Raw genomic sequence first — 18,265 nt, forward strand, 5'->3', positions numbered from 1 at the left:
CACTTTTTGAGTATCTGTACTTTACTGGAGTATTATTTTTTCTGAAAACTCATGACTTTAGCTTCACTACTTTTGAAAGACAAATATCGTACTTTTTACTCCACTATATTTCTATCAAGGTCCTCGAAGCTGAAAGTCGTTTCTGCAGCAGCTCTGAAAGTCGGAGGATGATTTTTTCCATCTTTTAAAGGTTTTTTGTTGTTGTTGTTTCAGACTGTCTGTCAGGAATCACTCTTATAGGGTCACATACATTTTCCCAACTTTTTTTTTTGAACACTGATCAGGTCATAGCAAAATGGAAGAAGATGGTTCTTAGGCACCGTGTGTGCACCCATAGCCATACTTTGAAAGTATGTTTCAGTTTTTTTTTTAAAAATCAAGATTAGTTTAGTTGGCATACACTTGGTGCATGTCTTATAAAATATAAAAATATAAACGTCAGGGAGAAAGAGAAGAGTAAAGTTGTGAGAATATCAGATGTGTATCAGTGTATTGGATCCGTGCATTCGGCCTTAAAGTGACAGCAGCTTTATAAAGAGCTTTGTAACTTTTCTACAAGTATTTAAATGAGTTTAAGTTAGTCGTATGCTAGTATGTCAGAGCGTCACTGACTGGCTTAAACCATGATGGCATAATGTGTATTTATACAACTATAATACAATAATGCGGCGACTTAAAGAAAGAAATTTACTTTTGATACTTAAGTACTTTTGAAAACAAATACTTCTGTACTTTTACTTCAGGAAAAATCTGTTTTTACAACTTTCACTTGTAATGGAGTAATACTTGACCAGTAGTACTGTTATTTTTACTCAAGTAAGGAAGTTGTTCCACCTCTGATCCTAAATAGTATTAAGATATAGTAGTATGTTAAAAAGAGTTGCAACAGGTTCATCCTGGCGCTCAGGTGGAGTTATAGTCTGTAATAGGTGCTCTTTGGAAAGGGAAAAGTCCAATGACAAAAAAGGGCAGGTCCAAAGCACTCAGTCAGATGTAAACGAAGGATAAGGAAATAATTTAAAAGCCTTTATTAGGTATGGCTTAAGTCATTTTAAAATACAAGGGCCAACATGTTTCGACCCACAATGGTCTTCATCAGGGCAAAGCAACACGATGAGTGAGAATGATAACAACTTATGTTAAACCCCACCCATAACCCAACAACATTCAATTAGCCTAATAAGGCCTAAAGCAATCAGTTAACCCAATGAGGCAATCTACAGGATTGGGGATACCAACGTAATGGGGGAAAGAAAGAAGAAAACTCCCCTTTATCGTAGGCTACCTGGAGAGGAAAGCAAAGCAAGTATCACAACTTAGAAAGAAACAAAACCCAAAGACAGCAAAAGCAAAAGTAAGAAATACAAAGCAAGAGCATCATAAAGACATAAAAATACATCATAAAAACACTTGAACTCGATGTCCTCGTGCAGACCTGGATAACGAAGCGCATCCCGCTGAGGGATCCAAAATGACTCACGCTGGTTCAGTTTGCGGATCCTATCACTTCCTCTATCCAAAGCTCTCACATGCTCCAAAACCTCTATATTTAGCCGGGGATCATTCTTATTGTGCATTTATAAAAAGTGTTGGGCCATCTGATATGTAGGATTACTGGTACGAATAGCATACAGGGAGTGCAGAATTATTAGGCAAATGAGTATTTTGGCCACATCATCCTCGTTATGCATGTTGTCTTACTCCAAGCTGTATAGGCTGGAAAGCCTACTACCAATTAAGCATATTAGGTGATGTGCATCTCTGTAATGAGAAGGGGTGTGGTCTAATGACATCAACACCCTATATCAGGTGTGCATAATTATTAGGCAACTTCCTTTCCTTTGGCAAAATGGGTCAAAAGAAGGAATTGACAGGCTCAGAAAAGTCAAAAATAGTGAGCTATATTGCAGAGGGATGCAGCAGTCTTAAAATAGCCAAGCTTCTGAAGCGTGATCATCGAACAATCAAGCGTTTCATTCAAAATAGTCAACAGGGTCGCAAGAAGCGTGTGGAAAAACCAAGGCGCAAAATAACTGCCCGTGAACTGAGAAAAGTCAAGCGTGCAGCTGCCAAGATGCCACTTGCCACCAGTTTGGCCATATTTCAGAGCTGCAACATCACTGGAGTGCCCAAAAGCACAAGGTGTGCAATACTCAGAGACATGGCCAAGGTAAGAAAGGCAGAAAGTCGACCACCACTGAACAAGACACACAAGCTGAAACGTCAAGACTGGGCCAAGAAATATCTCAAGACTGATTTTTCTAAGGTTTTATGGACTGATGAAATGAGAGTGAGTCTTGATGGGCCAGATGGATGGGCCCGTGGCTGGATTGGTAAAGGGCAGAGAGCTCCAGTCCGACTCAGACGCCAGCAAGGTGGAGGTGGAGTACTGGTTTGGGCTGGTATCATCAAAGATGAGCTTGTGGGGCCTTTTCGGGTTCTTCAAGCACCTTCTTCAAGCAGTGGTACAGGAAGAAGTCTGCATCCTTCAAGAAAAACATGATTTTCATGCAGGACAATGCTCCATCACACGCGTCCAAGTACTCCACAGCGTGGCTGGCAAGAAAGGGTATAAAAGAAGAAAATCTAATGATATGGCCTCCTTGTTCACCTGATCTGAACCCCATTGAGAACCTGTGGTCCATCATCAAATGTGCGATTTACAAGGAGGGGAAACAGTCCACCTCTCTGAACAGTGTCTGGGAGGCTGTGGTTGCTGCTGCACGCAATGTTGATGGTGAACAGATCAAAACACTGACAGAATCCATGGATGGCAGGCTTTTGAGTGGCCTTGCAAAGAAAGGTGGCTATATTGGTCACTGATTTGTTTTTGTTTGGTTTTTGAATGTCAGAAATGTATATTTGTGAATGTTGAGATGTTATATTGGTTTCACTGGTAAAAATAAATAATTGAAATGGGTATAAATTTGGTTTTTGTTAAGTTGCCTAATAATTATGCACAGTAATAGTCACCTGCACACACAGATATCCCCCTAAAATAGCTAAAACTAAAAACTAAAAACTAAAACTTCCAAAAATATTCAGCTTTGATATTAATGACTTTTTTGTGTTCATTGAGAACATGGTTGTTGTTCAATAATAAAATGAATCCTCAAAAATACAACTTGCCTAATAATTCTGCACTCCCTGTACTTATGCTCCGCCAATCGATCACGCAGACGTCTTTTAGTGCGACAAACATAAAAAACATCCTTACATGGGCAAGATAAGCGATAAATGACAAACGTGGTGTTACAACTTATAAAATCCTTTAGCTTGAATGTCTTGTTAGATTTAAAATCCACAAAGGTTTTCGAGGGGATGACATTACTACAATGGGGGCAGATCATGCAACGGTATAACCCGATTGGTCTCTTTAGCCAACTTTTTTTCTTCTCAGGAGAAGATAGCTATGTACCAACTTATCACAAAGAGTCGGGCCCTTCTGTAAGAGACCAAAGGAGGTTGAGAAAAGACCTGCTGGAGGACAGGGTCTGAATTAATAATGGCCTAATTATTGTGAATAATCCGTTTTTATCTGTCTAGCCTCCATACTATACTGTGTAATACTCTTTTGAGATGTTAAAAGAGTTTTCCAAAGATACCCGGACGGTTCACTATTTCCGGTGAGAATCGGAAGTGCGGATCGATGTGCACTCTAACGGCTGATATTACCCACAACCCATTGCGAGCTTGACGAGGATTTAATTAGAACTACAAATGCAGATAAAAAGTGTTAAAAAACTACAAACATGGCGGGTGTGCGAGTCTGACGGTTAAGTAGAGAGGTTTAGATAAAGGGGTTTGAGTGATCAACTATCGGTATTTAACCTGACGAAAAGATATTTATTCAGTGTTGTCCACATTATATTTCACCTGCAGCAGCATTGAGCACTTGTGTAATGACAAGTTTGGCCGTTCACTTTTAAATGCATCATTATATTTAAACTCTACACACACGAGGAGAGTCTCTACATTAAAGACACACACACGGCAGATCGAGCGGCTTCATTTCTCTCCGATACGGTATGAGATTAAACTGAATGAGGAGGATTTGAACTCTGTGATGATGGACAGGGCAGTTTAAACGGTGATGGAGCTGAAGATGATGAAGTAGTCCCAAAGCTTATGTACTCTTCTGCTTCACACTCAATAGTGTGTACTTTTCTTCACAAAAAAAGACTACATACTTTTAGGTCCCAGTAGAAGTAGGCGAATTGGGACGCAACATTTTATTTTGGCAGGTTGTAGTGATGTCATGGTGCGCCGAGGAAAGAGAGTTGAGGATATATTTGAAAGCAGACTTTATTCTTAAAGGGGTCATAACACACACACACACACACACACACAACGTTGCTGTTGTTTACATTATATGCACTTACACGCTGATTGCCAACAAAACACACATCTGATGCAGTTTCACTCGCCGCCTTAGGTTCCCACTCATGAACGGGAACAAACACACAAGCACACGCACACACACACACACACACACACACACACACACACACACACACACACACACACACACACACACACACACACACACACACACACACACAACGGTGCTGTTGTTCACATTATATTCGCTTACATGCTGATTGCCAACAAAACACACACATCTGATGCAGTTTCACTCGCCGCCTTAAGTTCCCACTCATGACCGGGAACAAACAAACACACACACACACACTTGCAGAACACAAACTGCATCCACTGTTCCTTTAACGCTGGTTATTTGGGAAGTTGAACAAGCTGATCTTTCCCTCACACCAGAAACACACACACAGACACACATACACACTTCTTTAGTGACATTGTTGATCTCCTGTCTAAAAACACAACCCCAGCGATGGCTCCCGTAACCCGAACAAAGCTTGTTGCTCTCGCTCTGGGTGATGGGTGATGGGTGTGAGTGTGAGTGTGAGTGTGAGTGTGAGTGTGAGTGTGAGTGTGAGTGTGAGTGTGAGTGTGAGAGTGTGAGTGTGTGAGTGTGTGTGAGTGTGAGTGTGTGAGAGTGTGAGTGTGTGAGTGAGTGTGTGAGAGTGTGAGAGTGTGAGTGTGTGAGTGTGAGTGTGTGAGAGTGTGAGAGTGTGAGAGTGTGAGTGTGTGAGAGTGTGAGAGTGTGAGAGTGTGAGTGTGAGAGTGTGAGTGTGTGAGTGTGAGTGTGAGTGTGTGAGAGTGTGAGAGTGTGAGTGTGTGAGTGTGTGAGTGTGAGTGTGTGAGTGTGTGAGAGTGTGAGAGTGTGAGAGTGTGAGTGTGTGAGTGTGTGAGTGTGTGAGAGTGTGAGAGTGTGAGAGTGTGAGATTGTGAGATTGTGAGATTGTGAGAGTGTGAGTGAGTGTGAGTGTGTGAGTGTGAGTGTGAGTGTGAGTGTGAGTGTGTGTGTGTGTGTGTGTGTGTGTGTGTGTGTGTGTGTGTGTGTGTGTGTGTGTGTGTGTGTGTTTATCCAGGAGAAGTGCCCATACAAGGAATCCCATGTCATACAGGGCCATACTTGAAAAAAGGTGTGTATCTGCCACAGAAATACTCCATACTCATTCTTATATGACATACAGTCAAACGTCCAACTCGGTTTTAGAAAAGTTGTCCATGTTTATCATTAGAACCAACTCTTAAACAGTGTAAATAAGTCTAAACGCATTAAAATAGCATTAGACCAATGATGTGAAACATGTGAAAACAAAGCCTTAAATACACAGAGGAAATAAGATAATTCACAGCGCACATGTGAACTCTATGGGAGATCATCTGAAATAGGAACAGGAAATCCACAGAAAACCACAGAAATGCAAAGAACATCAAAATAAAAGTCTTTGCCGATAGTTTTCTCAAATGAGATGGTGAAATGCTGCAGAAGTGACTCTCAGAGCTGCTCTGGAGATGAAGTTCATGAGTTCATATAGAGAGACTAAATCTCTATTTGGCCCCATTTACACTCCATGGTTCAAGTGACCCAATTCCGATTTTCCCCTCATCGTATATAACATGAAGGTGTAACGCAGGGGAAAAAACACATGAATTCGATATCCTCCGATTGGCTCTCCTCTTTTTTTCCGCCTTCCGAGAGCAATGTTTTGCTGACCTTTAAAGATATCGTGCCGTTTTAATTCCTTTTCCAGGTCAGAGCATTTATACACTGCAAAAAATGCTCTTCTTATTTAGTAAATTTTTCGATTCCAGTCCAAATTAGGGATGCGCGGTATACCGGTACTGGAAAAATACCGGTATATATTTTATTTAAAACGGTACGATATCATGATTTGGCACATTTCGGTATATGCTGCTTTTCCGAAGTTCACCGCTAGATGGCAGCGCGCTACCCAAACTGGCCCGAAACAACCCGCAAATGTGACAACAACATAGACGGACAAAATGGATAAAGCAGTTGAATCTCACTCAAGATGCCCAAAACGAATTAATAAAGAGAGGAGTAGAAGTGACATTTGTAATGACTTTGCTTATAAAACTGATGAAGAACCATCAAACCTAGCCAAGAAGCATCTGTCACTATCCTGACTTTAAGACTTCTGAAGAGATCGACAGGTCAGTGAATCATTCAAACCATCTCATTTAGACATTTATTTTCTTTTTTCACTGATCAACACACACACACAGCCTAACATAAGATCGAATATCACAATCTCCAGCGTTCGTTTCAACCAATGACATTTAGATCTCATTATATTTGCACGCGTACTATTGCACTATTTACATTCGCGTTAGACACCGCCGACTGTGTTTATGTGAATACTCACTAAAGACGGACATTTGTACATAATTCTGTGTATTTGACTGTTTAAGGCAGCGTTTCTCAAAGTGTGGGGCGCGCCCCACTGGTGGGGAATAGAGACATGACAAGTGGGGCGCGACAAACAGGAGGAAATGTGTTAATTTTTTGTGCCCATCTCTATTAACCTTTTGAGCGGTCCCACATGGGATTTTTATGTCTATGCCCCTGAGAGTACGGACCCACATAAGGGATTTAGAATGTTCAATGACGTGACATCATTGCCAGAATTAAACGGTGGGACGCGCTTCGGCTGGCACTGAGCCAAATGCGGACGCGCTCAGCTATTGACATACATCATGCAGTTTTCAACCACTTACTGTTTATTTTAGGTTTAATTTAATAGGTAACATTTAAATACACAAGTACAAGTAAAACAATACATTTAATGTTAGAGTTTGTAATACACACTAGTGGCTATGGAAGCAGCAATAACAATCCATTCAAATATAATTGGCTGACATGTTTTATTCATATCAGATACACATAGTGTAAGTAACTATAAAGTTTGCTCGATTCTTCTCCCAGTTCACCGGTCACTTATTCCAGGAGATGCTGATGAATATATGTGCTGTAAATCCAATTGACAGGACTCTGAACTGCAGTGCATTTGTTCAAACGGTTCAATAACGTAATAAAAGCGATACATCTGTCATACAGCGTTTTTTTGGTTGTGGTGAGTCACGTGATAAACATGACGCATTGCCATAGAAACATTAAGGTGAAACGTTCTAAAATAACGTTGCCTTAAAATAAAACTCACACTCTAGTCAGCTGACACTTTTAGTCAGCTAAAATATTTTGACTGTACGCATGAAAGGTTTAAATGTGATGTTAATAAAATATATGTTAACAGGCAAACTTAAAAGCCTAGATAATTACCATTTTGTTGGGGTGATTGGGGACAGGTGAGGCTCGGAGCCCTTCCCTACCTCCAAAGTGGGGAATGGCAGAAAAAGTTTGAGAAACACTGGTTTAAGGAAACTCAATGTGTAATGCGAGCGTGACTAAGTGACAGGCGTGTGTGTGTGTGTGTGTGTGTGTGTGTGTGTGTGTGTGTGTGTGTGTGTGTGTGTGTGTGTGTCGTTTGAGCTCATATCTCCTGTAACTGTTATTACGAAATTCTATAACATCGCTTGCGTGTTCAAATGATTCCCGTTCTCCATCCCGAGATGAGCGTGAAATGTTGAATCGGATTATGCAGATTGCTTTAGTGTAGTGCGATGTCTTTTGAAGCCAGAAGCAATTTGCTAATTTTGAGAGATTTTTGCTGAAATTATTTCTCACAAGAAAGTTTTCAAATGATTGATTTGATGTGATAAGCTTCGCTGATTAATTTACTAATAAACATTTGTGGTAATTTCCCACTTTATAAACTCAAAACTTGCATAATTGTTCTCATTCGCGTGCAATATACCCGCGCTAATATCAGACCGTGTGGTATCGATTTAATATCGGTACTTCGGTATTAGATTGTGGTACCGTACCGAAGCCAAAATTGTGGTATCGAGCCATCCCTAGTCCAAATATCAAAAAATTCTTAAATCAAGATGCATTTACTAGATCAGTAAAATGGCATAAGATATTTTTTCTTGTTTTCTGGGGGAAAAAATCCAAATGAACTGAGTTTTTGCTCAAAATAAGCACAATTATCTGGAAATAAGAAATAAGATTTCAATCAGAAATAGGATTATTTTTCTCACCCCATTGGCAGATCATTTTGCCTGTTTTAAGCAAAAACTCACTTCATTATGATTTTATCTTTTAAGAAAACAAGAAAAAATATCTTATGTCGTTTTACTGATCTAGTAAATGCATCTTGATTTAAGAAAATTGTTATATTTTTAGACTAGAAACAAGAGAAAATGGCTGAGTAAGAAGAGCATTTTTGCAGTGTAGTGTAAGTGCAAATATCGGCTATATAGGTCGCCTTTAAAAGATGATGTAAGCGGGTCATCAAAAAAATATAGTCACCACATCGGAAATTGAGATGTATGCTGAACCAATAACCTTTCCATTGATGTGTGGTTAGGGCAATATTTGGCCAAACTATTCGAAAATCTGGAAACTGAGGGTGCAAAAAAAATCTAAATATTGAGAAAATCTTAATAAAAGTTGTCCAAATGAAGTCCTTACTTCATTATAATAGTAATAGTAATAGTAATATGATAATACATTTATGATATATTTACGGTAGGACATTTACACAATATCTTAATGGAACATGATCTTAATATCCTACTGATTTTGTCATAAAAGAAAATGGATCATTTTGACCATTTTTGCCACAGATATACCGTGAGATTATGACTGGTGACCGTGCTCCAGGGTCACAGGTTCTCTTTTAAGATATTACTGAGCTTTTTTAACAATGACCTTTCCTGCTTGTGGTTGCCAAGTCAAGAGTTTATCCCCCAATCTGACCTTTTCTCTTAAAATGATACATTTTCTGCCAAGTATTTTATTGAATCTTCTGAATCTGAAAAGCTCTGAACACGACACACTTATGCACTATGAGCTGGAGTTTACTGATCTCAAATGAAAGTGTGATTGCTTTTGTTCTTTGGGTTGATAAACAGCCCCGTTTTATTTTACAGCGACCTGTAAATGTTACACAGTTTCCGTTTCACATAAAGGATTATCTATGTTGAGCTGAAGCGGATCAGAATGGTGCAGCAATAATTAGATCATATTTTGCAGGCAAACGTGAAAGTGTTTCTACATGAAGAGTTGAACTGAGGAACTCAATACAGCGCGTGTGTTGCGTCGCGTCTCTCATCCGGAGAATGAGCTGGACACTGAGTAAAGGGCATCCGTCACTGCTAACGAGAAGGGCTGCTAATTACTGCAGTCGTACTGCGCTCACTCCGAGGGGCTCTCCCCGGCACGTCTATTAATGATGCCTGAGATTAAATATGAATGCATGAGGACTCCTGCGCCAAACACGCCAAGATTCACACACCGCACTGCAAAAAATGCTCTTCTTACTCAGTCATTTTGTCTTGTTTCTAGTCTAAATATCGAACAGTTCTTAAATCAAGATGCATTTACTAGATCAGTAAAACGACATAAGATATTTTTCCTTGTTAAAAAATAAAATCATAATGAAGTGAGTTTTTGCTTAAAACAGGCAAAATGATCTGCCAATGGGGTGAGAAAAATAATCTTGTGTCTTGTTTCCGTCCCAATCAGAAATAAGATTATTTTTCTCACCCCATTGGCAGATCATTTAGCCTGTTTTAAGCAAAAACTCTCTTCATTATGATATTTTCCCCATAAAACAAGCAAAAATATCTTATGTCATTTTACTGATCTAGTAAATGCATCTTGATTTAAGAATTGTTAGATATTTGGACTGGAAACAAGAAATAAATGTCAAATGAGAAGAGCATTTTTTCAGTGCGATGAGATTCAGCCTCGCTGTCATCGACTCATACTGCGGCGTTTTGAGAAGGAGGTTTACGAGACATAACTTTGTCCTTGTGGGAACTCCTCTGAATTATTCATGCGTCCCACCGCACTCACGTCTAGACACAACATTCAGAATGAGTTCAAGAGGACGACGCTGCACTCAGATGTTTACACGCTCACGGTTTACTGATGTGGAGAAACATGAAAACACTGATCATCCAAACAATGGCTAAGAGCTGCAGAAAGCAACGGCCGGCAGACAAGGGTCATGTGATTATTACACGCGCTACCAGGGCTCAACGTTAAAGGGATAGTTCACTTTAAAATGAAAATTCTGTCATCCTTTACTCAGCCTCAAGTTGTTTCAAACCTGTATGAATTTCTTGATATTTTAAAGAATGTCAGTAGCCAAAGTTAACTGGAGCCATTGACTTACACTGTATTTTTTCCTACTATTGAAGTCAATGGCTCCAGTTAACTGATTGGTTACTGACATTCGTCAAAATATCTTCCCTTGTGTTCAGCTGAAGAAAGAAACACATACAGGTTTGAAACAACTTGAGGCTGAGTAAAGGATGACAGAATTTACATTTTAAAGTGAACTATCCCTTTAAGCGCATTCCTATAGTAAATCACTCATTCACTTGTCCGAGTTAAAAATGAATGAATGAATGTGTGTGTGTGTGTGTGTGTGTGTGTGTGTGTGTGTGTGTGTGTGTGTGTGTGTGTGTGTGTGTGTGTGTGTGTGTGTGTGTGTGTGTGTGTGTGTGTGTGTGTGTGTGTGTGTGTGTGGTAAATATAACTTATTCTGAAGTAATATTCTCACCATTGTTCAATCATCTTTGGCATATTTAAATCTGCATATTTGTGGCATTTTCCCTTAATCTTATTAAATATAGGCTATGCTTCAGGTTTCATTTTATATTCTTAAATTTGATCTATACATTAATTAGAATAAGAAACTATAGGGCTGTCATCAATCAAATGAAATAATTTACACTGAAAAATTACAACTGCATTAAATAATGTTGTGAGATTTGTATTTTTGAAAAAACAAAATAAATGTTGAAAATTATATGAAACTAAACCACCAGTAGTGAGTCTTAATGAGTGAGTCATTGAGTCATTGATTCATTGATTCATTCAAATGATTCATTCAAACACTGATTCATTCAAGAACGAGACAGTCGTTTACGAATCTTTGATTCAATTGATTCATGCATCTAAAATGTAAGTGACTAAATGTTAATTAATAGTTTATGTCACTTTCAGTCGTGATGGTGTTCAGGAAAACACACTCTTGGTTGTGTGATGTTGTTTAACTGTATCATATGTTATAAATATAAAAACATGTTTAGAGAACAGCTCATCCGCTCCATATAGCTGAGCAATGAATCAATAAATAAAGGATTCTCCAGCCTGTGACAGCGTGCTAAGGTATGTTCTATTAAACACGCACACATAATCAAAACGATTTCTAACAATGCAATACTATCACATATAAAAACATTTTACTCACATAAGTGTGTTGCACCATTCCTGTCGGATCCACTATAGAAGCACAGCATTGTGTTTTAATCTCAATATGTCTGCAAATCCAGCTCGACCTGAGACTTGTTTACAAATTATTATCTTACTATATTCTGCATGTTAATTGCTAGGGAGATTTTTTTATTTGAAGGGGGAGATGGGGGGATTTTATTTGTATTTTTTTAATTACATTTATTTAATCTTAATATTTGCTCACACTATGTATTTGTGAGTTTACAATGGGGTAATTTTGTGGCGCATGAGTTTACACAGAGCACAAGGAAGCTTGATTTCTCAACCTTGAATGAATGTACAAAAAAAGAAGTTATCAACAACAAATAAACAAATTGCAAGCTGAAGCACAAATAAATACAATGAAATAACAATTCTAATGAAATAAAGAGTTCTTAAATGTTTTCAAGTGTGTCATCAGGTGCAGGAATACTACAGAAACTTAATAAATCAAATGTTTCATTGGATAAATGAAGTACAGGTAAATTCTTCTCGCTCCTCCAGTTAAACTAGTCCCGGACTAAAATGCATATTTGAGTTCTTTTAACTTAAAGCAATGTGCACTGAGATACCATAAAATATGTCAGTGCCATTTATGTGTTTTTTCAGTTTTTTCTAAGGCACGTTTATAAAATCTACTTAAATGTCCTAAAGTCTAATGCTGGCGTAGTCTAAGCCCCATCTGTGAAACTGGGCTGCTATCTATTGTTCTTTGATTAGCATTAATGACATGCAGCAGGAATATTAGGCTGCTGTCACTTTAAGAGAGAATGCACGGATCCAATATACTGATACACGTGTTTTCTTTCCCAACTGTTTCTGTTCATTGAAGACATTAACAACTGTGTTTATGTGAAATCTACGTGAATTCATTCCTTTCAAAAAGAGCTTTTCAAATAATCTGGGGAAATAGTTTTTATATTGCAGTACATATCGCACAAAACAAATATCATAATGTACTTTTTTCCCAATAGTGTGCAGCCCTAACACACACCCCTAAACACTATGGGCCCTATTGAGCTCACGGCGTAGGAACTCTTAGGGCGTGTCTGAATCCACTTTTGCTAGTTTAGCAACGGAAAAAACAGCCGGAGCGCCCGGCAGTGCATGGAAAAAAGGGTCACACACTGATAAACAACTGTGTTTATGTGAAATCTCGCCAAGACATTATTTTGACATAGTTTTGTGCATTTCTGACGACCTTCTGTCTGTGCCGTCTTACTAGCGTTCATCACTTTCGCTTTTAAAACTGAACTGCCAATCAGAGTTCTCTCTCTCACATGCTCAATCAGCCAATTTTGCTGTAAATTTGCAATTAATTGCTGTGATCTATTTAAAGGCTATTCAATTATTATTATTTTTAAATGGTTTAATGAATGATTCAATGAGTTTCACTGTTAAGGCTGTAACGGTACAGGTATTCCTACTGAAGCGTTTCGGTACAGGACTCCGGTACGGTGCACACGTGTCCCGAATGCAATCTATAACCGTTAACAGCTTGTTTTACACACAGAACACACTTCAGTACGAGTTCACACACCAATATATCAGGAAACTCAAGCGATGAATGCGGTTTTGAGGCGGTTTAATGTGATGTGACCGATCACTGTATAGACGAGTGAACGCGATCATCTCGTCATAGTCAGAGAATAAACATGAATGAACATCTGAAGGTGTGTTGAGGATACACTACAACTGAAGCGCTTCATGTGTGTGTGTGTGTGTGTGTAATCGCTCAATCAGTGTCTCAGCGGCGCAGAGACGTCAATAAAACACCCCGAGAACAACGAGCCTCACATTTACCTCAGAAGTCCTTCAGTGTCCAGAGCTGAGCGTTCACGAGAGAAATCAACTCTATATCTCAATATATGACCTCTATTAGCCTATATATTCACTATATTAGCCTATATATTCACTATATTAGCCTATATATTCACTATATTAGCCTATATATTCACTATATTAGCCTATATATTCACTATATTAGCCTATATATTCATTATATTAGCCTATATATTCACTATATTAGCCTATATATTCACTATATTAGCCTATATATTCACTATATTAGCCTATATATATTAGCCTATATATTCACTATATTAGCCTATATATTCATTATATTAGCCTATATATTCACTATATTAGCCTATATATTCACTATATTAGCCTATATATATTAGCCTATATATTCACTATATTAGCCTATATATTCACTATATTAGCCTATATATATTAGCCTATATATTCACTATATTAGCCTATATATTCATTATATTAGCCTATATATTCACTATATTAGCCTATATATTCACTATATTAGCCTATATAATCACTATATTAGCCTATATATTAACTATATTAGCCTATATATTCACTATATTAGCCTATATATTCACTATATTAGCCTATATATTCACTATATTAGCCTATATAATCACTATATTAGCCTATATATTAACTATATTAGCCTATATATTCACTATATTAGCCTATATATTCACTATATTAGCCTATATATTCACTATATTAGCCTATATATTCACTATATTAGCCTATATATTCCCTATATTAGTCTATATATTCACTATATTAGCCTATATATTCACTATATTAGCCTATATATTCACTATATTAGCCTATATATTCAGTATATTAGCCTATATATTCCCTATATTAGCCTATATATTCCCTATATTAGCCTATATATTCACTATATTAGCCTATATATTCACTATATTAGCCTATATATTCACTATATTAGCCTATATATTCATTATATTAGCCTATATATTCACTATATTAGTCTATATGTTCACTATATTAGCCTATATGTTCACTATATTAGCCTATATGTTCACTATATTAGCCTATATATTCACTATATTAGCCTATATATTCACTATATTAGCCTATATATTCACTATATTAGCCTATATATTCACTATATTAGCCTATATATTCACTATATTAGCCTATATATTCACTATATTAGCCTATATATTCACTATATTAGCCTATATGTTCACTATATTAGTCTATATATTCACTATATTAGTCTATATATTCACTATATTAGTCTATATATTCACTATATTAGCCTATATATTCACTATATTAGCCTATATATTCACTATATTAGCCTATATATTCATTATATTAGCCTATATATTTACTATATTAGCCTATATATTCATTATATTAGCCTATATATTCACTATATTAGCCTATATATTCACTATATTAGCCTATATATTCATTATATTAGCCTATATATTCACTATATTAGCCTATATATTCACTATATTAGCCTATATATTCATTATATTAGCCTATATATTCACTATATTAGCCTATATATTCACTATATTAGTCTATATATTCACTATATTAGTCTATATATTCACTATATTAGCCTATATATTCACTATATTAGCCTATATATTCATTATATTAGCCTATATATTCATTATATTAGCCTTTTGAATGAACAGAGAATTATCAATATTGACTTTATTATCAAATAATCAATTAACTCACTAATAAAGTACTTTTTTTAGTGGGGGGGAATGAAGCACTGATCTAAGAGGGTGAGATGATGTCTTTGTTATCTACAGCAGGACACACACACACACACGCACGCACACGCACACGCACACGCTCACTTAACACACACTTAACTGATTTGGTGCTGTGAACATGATCAGATCAGGATTAGGACAGGAGTGGTCCTGGAGTCCGGCTGCATTAGTGCCGCATGCGAACGGAGGCTGAATGAATTAGGCAGGGTCGTGTGCTGGTCTGGCCTCTCGTTAGAGGAGAAAAATGAGGATTCACAAATGAGCCCTGTGGCGTGCAGCTATGATCAATGCTGCCGAGTGTGTGTGTGTGTTTAATGCTATTACAGCAGAGGAGAGCCATCGGCACACACATTACACTCTAACTGAACCAGACCAACATTCACACCACTGAAAGCATCCAACACACACACACTAGAGCTGAGCGATAGATCACTTCAGCACTGAGATTGCGATGTGCGATGTCAAGTATAGGGATCGTAGTTCATCCGGATGGGAAGCTGCACACCATTCAGCAGCATGTAATTCACGGATTAACTGCAAAGCTTAAGCAGCATAGAGTAAAAGTTTATCATTTGCATGCGTTTTAAAGGGGTAATGAATTGAGAAATCATTCCCTTGAGCCTTTGATATATAAAAGTTCATCGTGATAAAAGATTATTCGTTTCAGAGCTGAAAACTTACTTGTTAGTCAAAGAAAAGCTTTTATAGATACTAGGCCCAGAAAACGAGAGCTCTCAAATATATACTGATCAATGACGTGTTAGAAGAGTGTGTGTGTGTGTGTGTGTGTGTGTGTGTGTGTGTGTGTGTGTGTGTGTGTGTGTGTGTGTGTGTGTGTTGCTGCGCATCCCTGTGTGTAATAATCAGTGTGTGAGTGTATTGTGCTCCCCCTATAGGCTCATATCACTAACACACCCTTTAAATAGCACAATAAATACTGCACTATTGACTTTAGAGCAGGTGTGTGTTGGTCAATGGCTTTCAGTTCCTCGCAATAGCAGCTCTCCAACAATGCTCCTGAACACACCTGGTTTAGACCAGACGCCCATGGGGGAACACACACACACACCCTCTCTCTGATGGGTGAACAGATGCGCCAGTGCATTTGATATTTAAACACCAAGGAGCTGGACGTGAACATGAGAACTGCGTCGGGATTAAACTCGCGTATGAGAGGACCCTAGGGCTGTAGATTGCACGTTTTGTCACGGTACAATCCAACATTTATTCTCTTACAATACGATATTTCCCTCAAAACAATTACAATTCAGACACACAGATGGTTAGTATTTAAGGCAGTGCTGGCAAGAGGGGTCAAACAAGGAGCAAAACTACACCATGTGACCGGTGTAAACAGAGCAGCCTATGCCATCTGCAAAGCCCAAAATCTTTCTTACAAACCTTTACCTTTAAAGGGATAGTTCACCCAAAATTAAAATTCTGTCATCATTTACTCGCCCTCATGTTGTTCTAAACATGTATGAGTTTCTTTCTTCTGCTGAACACTAAAGAAGATATTTGGAAGAATGTTTGTATCCAAGCACAGAGAGCAACCATTGACCACCATAGTATTTTTACCCTACTATGGTAGTCAATGGTTGCTCTCTCTGCTTTGTTACAAACATTCTTCCAAATATCTTCTTTAGTGTTCAGCAGAAGAAAGAAACTCATACATGTTTAGAACAACCTGAGGGCGAGTAAATGATGACAGAATTTTAATTTTTGTGTGAACTATCCCTTTAACCCACCTGTGTGACCTCATGGTTACGGCTGGTCTAATCTGATCTGCTTTACAGAACGAATGCTAGAGAATCAGGATGTGAATCACAGATGCATCCGATCTCACACAGCATGTGTCCACTAGGGAGGTTTTCTATCCTGTGCTTTATTCAGGAGAAGCGCAACCAAACATTAGCACTCAAGCATACATTCACGAGGACAGACAGACTGAAAACAGAGGCCTTAAATGAACAGATACAAACAGATAATTAAAGGGTTTAGTTCAGCCAGAGATGTAAATTGTGTGATTAATTCCTCCTGTGGTTGGCCAGGCGTCAGACCTCCGCTCATCTTCACACACAGATGAAGATATTAGTGTTGAAATCCGATGGCTCAGAAAGGCCTTCATTGACACCAATGTCATTTCCTCTCTCAAGACCCATAAAGGCACTAAAGACGTCGCTACAAAGCCCATCTCACTACAGCGGCTCTACAATCATTGATGAAGAGGCCAGAAGAGAGTTAGTGCGCAAAAATAAACTAAATAACGATGGCCGTTAAATAAGTGATGGCCGATTTCAAAACAAAGCTTCGAACCATGAGTCAGTGAATCGATTCATGATTCGGATGATTACTCCTCTATGGAGCGAGGCCAGACCGAACTGCCTGACCTAAAAATGTTGTGGGCGGGGCTAAGTTCGGCTGGCATCCAGGCTAGCCTTTATGGGTCTTGAGAGAGGAAATGACATTGGTGTCAATGAAGGCCTTTCTGAGCCATCGGATTTCAACACTAATATCTTCATCTGTGTGTGAAGATGAACGGAGGTCTGACGGCTGGCCAACCACAGGAGGAATTAATCACACAATTTACATCTCTGGCTGAACTAAACCCTTTAATTATCTGTTTGTATCTTCATTTAAGGCCTCTGTTTTCAGTCTGTCTGTCCTCGTGAATGTAAGCTTGAGTGCTAATGTTTGGTTGCGCTTCTCCTGAATAAAGCACAGGATAGAAGGATAGTCTGACGGCTGTCTGTCCAGCGATATTAGGGAGAGGAATTAATGACACAATTTACATTTCTGGGTGAACTAACCCTTTAATTACAAAATCCTAGCTTCAAAGTCATAAAAGCATGACTGTATAACCGCCTGTCATTACATGTGGAGTTGTTTCAAGAGTAATGATGAAGGAATTAGGGAAAGAAAGAAAGCAGAGGAATGCCTT

The 18,265-nt window shown here is 38.2% G+C and overlaps 1 protein-coding gene across 1 annotated transcript in view; it reads right to left on the minus strand.

Annotated features, from left to right (window-relative positions):
- The window catches only part of rapgef6 (Rap guanine nucleotide exchange factor (GEF) 6), a 192,353-nt gene that overhangs the window by 70,857 nt on the left and 103,231 nt on the right, over positions 1 to 18,265 (minus strand). The window lies entirely within an intron of this gene.

Source organism: Pseudorasbora parva, chromosome 18 (assembly GCF_024679245.1).
Source record: "Pseudorasbora parva isolate DD20220531a chromosome 18, ASM2467924v1, whole genome shotgun sequence".
Lineage (NCBI taxonomy): Eukaryota > Metazoa > Chordata > Actinopteri > Cypriniformes > Gobionidae > Pseudorasbora > Pseudorasbora parva.